Source organism: Hordeum vulgare, chromosome 3H (assembly GCF_904849725.1).
Source record: "Hordeum vulgare subsp. vulgare chromosome 3H, MorexV3_pseudomolecules_assembly, whole genome shotgun sequence".
NCBI classification, from domain to species: Eukaryota; Viridiplantae; Streptophyta; class Magnoliopsida; order Poales; family Poaceae; genus Hordeum; species Hordeum vulgare.
The window spans coordinates 543,502,362-543,510,769 of record NC_058520.1 but is presented as its reverse complement, the minus strand read 5'-3'; positions in this window follow the sequence as shown (position 1 = coordinate 543,510,769).

Here is an 8,408-nt window from a genome sequence, read left to right as displayed (position 1 = left end):
CATGTAATTCTTCGGGGTGCTTATATTGAGCTTGCCCTTGTCAATAATGATAATCATATCTTGATCTCATCCTCCCATGGTTTCCTGGAATCTTTCTCTTGATGCAAGCCGATGAGAATCACCTAACCAACATAGATGAAGAAAACACATAGTTTGGGTTAGTACACAAAATGCAATTGGAAATTACTAACCATACCACAAGATCCCATCTTGGTCAACATTTATCTTTGATCCACGATTAATCTTGATGTCTTGAAGGCCCTTTTGATTTCTTCACTATGCTTCATTTCTTCAAGACATGATTACCAATGTCTCATTTCACCATGACCATATCAAGTTTCTCCATGAATCTCATATTGGCTATAACTTTCTCGTCTTCATGATCCACCATAGTCTCTTGCGAGGCAAAATTAATTCTTCATGCATTGCAAATAGAAAAATCCTACAAATGTATAACTTAATGCAAACATTAGTGCATTAGGGTTGTCATCAATTACTAAAACCACACGTGGGGACTACATTCACTTTCATCCGTGTGAAGGAGAGAGTATCTCTCAAGCTTGGGGGGATTAAAGACCTAATGCCCAAATTCCCCAATCATGATCTCTCAAGGAGATATTATTGTTCACAATTTTTATGCTAGGCTTTCTCTTCCTTGTAAAGAAATATTTGATTCCTCTTCTCTTGGTGTGAGGTTGCTTGGATCATGAGGATAATATTCTTGTTCGATGATTCTCCACAAGTTTATTGAGCTGTGATTCAAATGAGACTTAATAGAAAATACCCAGTTAGCAAAGTCACCTTTTACAAGCTTAGGTGGAGGACCAACAGGATTAAGACGCGGTGCGGGAACGGATCCTCCATAGGCCATAGGGGGTGGAACTGAGGCATATGTTCCAGTCCCATCCTTTTCGTGAGATGAGGAAGGTCGCATACCTTTAGCCGCTTCCTTAGAGGAGTTGGCCTCCGAATCGGTGATGGTGGGTTTAACCACTATAGCCGGTTCGGGAGAACTTTTAAATCCCTCAATTAACTCTTTAAGCATGGTCTTGACTTTGTTCGTCAAGGATGTCTTGAGGGCGGCCATAGCCGTATTCAAGTCGTCCCTTGTGACCGAAGTCAAGTCCATGGCCTCGGGTTGCCCATGGTTAATTCCCTCTTCGCCTTCCATACTCTTCGGGTGGTTAAACCCTTAATAAAGAGACGTGGCTCTGATACCAATTGAAAGGATCGATATGGTTGACTAGAGGGGGGGGTGAATAGACAACGACCACTTTTTAATTAAACTTAGCAAGTTAAGGTAAACAACATATGGGTTCACAAATATTACGACAATGAGGTGAACCCTAATGAAGCTAACAACGAGAGCTATTAAGACAAGTAAGATATAGACAACAACATAAGCATACACAAAGTAAAGGTTAGAGATAACCACAAGTGGAACCGATGGAGACGAGGATGTGTTACCGAAGTTCCTTCCCTTTGACAGGAAGTACGTCTCCGTTGGAGCGGTGTGGAGGCACAATGCTCCCCAATAAGCCACTAAGGCCACCGTATTCTCCTCACGCCCTCGCACGATGCAAGGTACCGTGATTCCACTATAGGTGCCCTTGAAGGCGGCGACCGAACCTTTACAAACAAGGTTGGGGAAAACTCCACACAAAGCTTGGAGGCTCCCAACAAGACCACGAAGCTTCACCACAATGGAATATGGCTTCGAGGTGACCTCAACCGTCTAGGATGCTCAAACACCCAAGAGTAACAAGATCCGCAAGGGATTGGTGGGGGAATCAACTTTTCTCTTGATGGAAGTGTGGATCTAGGCCTTCTCAACCAATACCTAAAGAATCAACAAGTTTGATTGGCTAGGGAGAGAGATCGGGCACTTTTGAGCTTAGGGAGAAACAATGGAGCTTGGGAGGGTAAGAGATAAGGTTCCACAGCTAGAAGAACCCTTTATATAGTGGGGGGGGGGAATCCAACCATTTTCCCCACTCTCTGCCCGAGCTCCAGCGGTACTACCGCTGGCTGCAGCGGTACTACTGCTGGGCCCCTGGTAGTGCAAAGGCACTACCACCGCCAAGAAAGTCTTCGCAAAAAGGTCCGTCCACGTACAACCGCTAGGCAGGCGGTACTAAGCTCCTGGAGCGGTACTACCGCCAGCTAGCGGTGCTACCGCTGGCTGCAGCGGTACTACCGCTAGCACTCCAGCGGTACTACCGCTAGGGCCAGCGGTACTACCGCTAGGGCCAGCGGTACTACCGCTAGGCCCAGCGGTACTACCGGTGGGGGACCATTTTGCAAAGAGGAAAGAAACACAGAGGCGGGAGCCACTCCAAAGATGCAGGTTAGGGAAAATATGTGAAGTGTGCGCGTGCAAAGATTGATTCCACCCAAACCTTTCCACTACGGTTCCCCTCTTAATAGTACGGCTTTCCTATGAATCAAATAAAGAGAATCGTAGAGAACGCCGATCTTCTGTTCCATGAACAAAGGGGGGCGAGTCGTCTTGTGCCGTTGACGTGTGTTATCTGAAATCTTAATCACACACACGGTTAGTCCTTTGCGGTACTGTCATCAATCACCAAAATTACTTAGGCATAAACTATGCCCCAACAGACAGCATCGAAGATGGGCCAGAGGGGAGCCAGGGGCTGGCCAGGCGTCCTCCAGCACGGCTTGGCCCCTGGCCGCGCCCATAGGTTGCCTGGGTGGGCCCCACCTTCTCTTATGCCCTCCTTTGGGCTATATTTACCCCTCCAATTGAAAACCCTTCCATCATATCCAGAATCGCGAATTTCTCCATTGTTTCGCTGCCGCGGCGCTTCTGAGATCGGGAGCGTTAGGAGACCTCTTCCCGGCACCCTGTCGGAGGGAGGATTGACCTCCGGGAGCTTCTCCACTGCCATGGACGCTTCCTGGACGTGTCGTGAGTAGTCCTCATTGGACCATGAGTCCATGACCAATAGCTATGTGATGTCTTCTCTCCAATCTTGTGCTTCAATGATTAGCCCTTGTGAGCTGCCCTATATGATCAAGGCATCTATGTAATTTTCCTGCTATTGCTATGCTCGGTTTGCTAGGATCCGATGGATTATGAGATTATGTTCAGATTGTGATGAGTTATATATTTGATTATCCTTTTATATTATGTTCTTTAGTGATTCATGCATGTTCTCCGTTTCTCTTTATTGCTTTGGCCAAGTAGTACATTGTAACTCCAAGAGGGAGCGTTATTCATGATTGTGGGTTCATGCCCCCTGATGTCTAGCTTGAGTGACAGAAACATGAGACTAGGGGATGTGTTGTTGCCACCAGGGAGAAAACAACGGTGCTTGTGACCACGGTTGCAAGGATTGTTTACCTTACGCATAGTTCGTTAATGCAGTTGTCCGTTGCTTTGAGTTTACACTTTGCGTGGGGATCGCAACTTAATACCAGTGAGATGTTCTGGATAGATATCTCAAGGTGGATGATTAGTAAGTAGATGCTGATGAATAAACGGTCTACTTATCTTGGCGTACTGCCCATTACTATTGAGCCTCTAACTTTCAAGTAGCATAATTAGCATTGCGGTGCGTTTATAATTCTGTCAATTGCCCAGCTATAATTTGTTTACCCAAGCATAGTTGTTTATCGTATTTTGGGAGAGACACATCACTAGTGAATATCATGTGACTCAGGTCCATATCACCACCATTGCTTACACCTCCATCATTTACTGCTTTCGTTTACTTTTCCATTGCAATCACTATCACTACTCCCGCTTGTGTTTTGATCCTTTGCAAACTACAAGGCCGGAGAGATTGACAACCTCTCTGTACTCTTTGGGATCAAAGTTACTTGTTGTGTGTGCAGGTCCATGTCTTTTGCTAGCGCAGGAGCAGCGGACACCTACTTGTTGATCCTCAGAGACCTCCTGGTTCGATAAACCTTACAGTCTCCGTGTAAGGGAAACTTGCTGTTGACAAAGATTATCGAATATCGGAAAATCACATAAAGATGGACAAAGGGAGTTGCATACAGGATTGACTGAATCGTTGACATCATGGTTCGACTGATAAAGAACTTCATGGAATATGTAGGAACCAATATGGGCATCTAGAGCCCGCTATTGGTTATTGGCCAGAGAGGTGTCTTGGTCATGTCTACATGATTCTCGAACCCATAGGTATGCATGCTTAACATTCGATGATGACATAGTATTATTGCGATATGTATGTCCGTGACCGAATTTTGTTTGGAGTCCCAGATGAGATCCTAGACGTGACAAGGATCTCCAGAATGGTACGGAGGTAAGACTTATATATGGGAAGTTGGTATTCGGGTTTTGGAATAGTTCTGGGTTTTACCGGTTTTGGTCGGGGATTCTGGAAGGGGTTCCACGTGTCCAACAGGGAGGTCCACCAGCCCCGGAGGGCCTAATGAGCTGAGAGAGGAGGTGCACCAGTTCGGGTTGGGCTGGGCGTTGTACCCTCCCAAGGGCCCATACGCCTAGGGTTTTGGGGGAAACCCTAAGGGGGCGCCCCTTGCCTTAGCGGCCGAGCCTCCTCATACATCTCCGTCGTATCTAATTTCCGAACTCTTTTACCCTTGTTTTGGACTCTAATTTGCATGATTTGAATGGAACTAACCCGGACTCACGCTGTTTTCAGCAGAATTGCCATGGTGTTGTTTTTGTGTAGAAATAAAAGTTCTCGGAATGTCCTGAAAATTTACGGAGATTTTTTTTGGAATAAAAGAAAAATACCTGCGCAAAGATCCACCGGAGGGGGCGTGCTAGTGGGCCACAAGCCCACAGGCCACAACCACCCCCTAGGCCGCGCCGTGAGGGCTTGTGGGGCCCACGTGGCACCACCGCCCCCAAACTCAGCTCTATATCTTCCGTCTCGCCCGGAAAAAAATCAGAGAGAAGGTTTCATCGCGTTTTACGATACGGAGGCGCCGTCACATCCTGTTCTTCATCTGGAGGGCAGATCTCGAGTCCGTTTCGGGCTCCGGAGAGGGGAAATCGTCGCCATCGTCATCATCAACCTTCCTCCATCGACAATTCCATGATGCTCTTCATCGTTCGTGAGTAATCTCATCGTAGGCTTGCTGGATGGTGATGAGCTGGTTGAGATCTATCTTGTAATCGAGTTAATTCTTGACGGGGATTTATCCGTAGTATCCACTATGTTCTAGATTGATGTTGCTACTACTTGGCTATGCTTAATGCTTGTCACTAGGGCCCGAGTGCCATGATTTCAGATCTGAACCTATTATGTTGTCGCCAATATATGTGTGTTTTAGATCCTATCTTGCAAGTTGTAGTCACCTACTATGTGTTATGACCCGGCAACCCCGGAGTGACAATAGCCGGAACCACTCCCGGAGATGACCATACTATGAGGAGTTCATGTATTCACCGTGTGTTAATGTGTTGGTTCGGTTCTTTATTAAAAGGAGAACCTTAATATCCCGTAGTTTCCATTAGGACCCCGCTGCCACAGGAGGGATGGACAATAGATGTCATGCAAGTTCTTTTCCCTAAGCACGTATGACTACATACGGAATACATGCCTATATTAGATTGACGAACGGGGGCTAGTTACATATCTCTCCGTGTTATAGCTGTTACATGATGAATCATATCCATCACACTCATCCATCACCGATCCACTGCCTACGAGTCTTTTACTACTGGTCCTTGCTACGTTAATTTGTCTAGGCTTGTCCCTTGCTACAAAAGGGATTGGGCCACTTTGCTGCTATTGTTGCTACTGATGTCACTTTGCTGCTACTCTTGCTACTGCTGATACTTTGCTTGCAGACACTAATCTTTCAGGTGAGGTTGAATCTGACAAACTCAGCTGCTAATACTTGAGAATATTCTTTCGCTTCTCCTTTGGCGAACCAACAAATTTGGGTTGAATACTCTACCCTCGAAAACTGTTGCGATCCCTTATACTTGTGGTTTATCACCTCCCCCTAGGCTTCAGTCCCTCCCTTGGTGGAGGCCCTAGGGTTGACGCACCTCCACTCATCCCCTTGCATATATGTGGGGAGAGCGAGTGCAGCCGCTCGACAAGCCTTGGTGCAGTCCTCCCTCTCCCCCAACTCTGTTTTCTCCTCCGTGTGTGCTCGCAGTTGTGTTGGGCGAAGCCCTATCAGGACAGCACCACCACCACCACTGCCATGATGTCGTGCTACCGGAGATCCGATCTACTACACCAGCATCGCTTGCTGGACTAGGGAGGCGGAGATGTCGAGATGCACGTGTGTTGAACATGAAGGTGTCGTCCATTCGACGCTTGATCGAGACAGACCGTGATTGAATCATGAAGACGTACGACCACATCAACCACATTTTTAATGCTTCCGCTTAATGGTCTACAAGAGTACGTATACACACTCTCTCTCTCATAGCTATGCATCTCCATGGATAGATCTTGTGTGTGCCAAGGATTTTTTTTTTGTTTCCAATGCAATGTTCCCCATCAGTGGTATCAAAGCTAGGTCTATGCGTAGATGATATGCACGAGTAGAACACAAAGAAGTTGTGGGCGTTGATGTTTAGATTGCTTAACTTCCAAGTCTTCTCTTGATTCAGCTTCCATTCAAGACGAAGATGCCCCAAACAAGCCACTCAAGGGGTGACCGTTCATAGTGACAAGCAACAGTAAATTTCAGCACATATCGAAAATGTTTCCTTACCAGTTTCCACTTACCAAAGGCGCTTCACTCCCTGGCAACGGCGCTAGAAAATAGTCTTGATGATCCACAAGTATAGGGAATCAATCATAGTATTTTCAATAAGTAAGAGTGTCAAACCCAACGAGGAGTAGAGGGAAATGATAAGTAGTTTTCAGCATGGAATTCTCTGCAAGTGTTGTAAGTAACAGTGATAGATAGTTTTGTAGCAAGAAATTTGTAGCAAGTGACAAGTAACAATAGTAGCAAAGGTGCAGCAAGGTAGCTCAATCCTTTTGTAGCAAAGGACAGGCCTCAAAGTACTCTTATATTAAGCAAGTGCCCCGAGGACACATGGGGATATTTGTCTAGTCATGTTCATCATATTGAGTTGGTTCGCGTTCGCTACTTTGATAATCTGCATGTGGGTGGACTGGTGCTAAGGTGTTGTTACTTGAACTAACAACCTACTTATGATTAACCCCTCTCGCAAGCATCCGCAACTACGAAAGAAGAATTAAAATAAATCTAACCACACCATAAACATGAGGATCCAAATCAACCCCTTATGAAGCAACATATAAACTGGGGTTTAAGCTTATGTCACTCTCGCAACCCACCATCTACTTGTTACTCCACAATTAGTTCCCTTAGGCCCATAACATGGTGAAGTGTCATTTAGTCGACGTTCAAATGACACCACTAAAGGAAGTAACAACATGCATATCATCAAAATATTGAACGGATACCAACTTTATATGATTAGTTATAATCATACTTCTCCCATGTCCTCACGAATAATAATAAATACTCACACCTCATCAACATGTTCAACATCACATATATAATAATAATAATTACGGATTTGAACATAATGTCTTCCACCAAGTAATCCAACGAGAATCAACTACAAGATGTAATTAACACAACTAGCAACCCACAGGTACCAATATGAGGTTTTGAGACAAAGATTGAATACACGAGATGAGCTAGGGTTGGAGATGAGATGGTGCTGATGAAGATGTTGATGAGGATTGGTCCTCCCACGAAGGAGGAAGAGTTGGTGATGACGATGGCTTCGATTTCCCCCTCTCGGAGAGGAATTCCTCCGGCAGAATCGCTTCGTCAGAGAGCAAAGGGGTCTCTGCCCAGGTTTCCGCCTTGAGACGGCGGCACTTCGTCTCAAAAGTTATCTCTTGATTATTTTTTCTAGGGTAAACCAAGCCATATAGGAGAAGAAGGGTGTCGCAGAGCCGACAGGGGCCCCACAAGCCATCAGGGCGCGGCCTAGGGGCGCCCTATTGGCTTGTGCCCAACTGGCTGCCCCTCTCCAGTTTATTTTTGGCCCAATAATTCTTATATATTCCAAAAAATCTCCGTGAAGTTTCAGGTCATTTGGAGCAACTTGATTTTGTGCCTTTTTCTCGGTTTCTTAGTCCAGAATTCCAGTTTTGAGATACTTCCCTCTCCATGATGTACCTTGCATATTCAGAGAGAAAAGGCATAAGAATTACATAATAACAAGGAATAATGAGACAATTATCAATAAAGATTCATGATGCAAAATGGACGTATCAAGGAGCCACGTAAAACTTGCAACAACAAAGTAGACGACGTCTAACTTGTTTATGCACGGTATGTTGTGATGTGATATGTCCAAGACGTGATTTGATATATGTGTTGTATGAGATGCTAATGTTTTGTAATAGTTATCACGACTTGCATGTCGATATGTA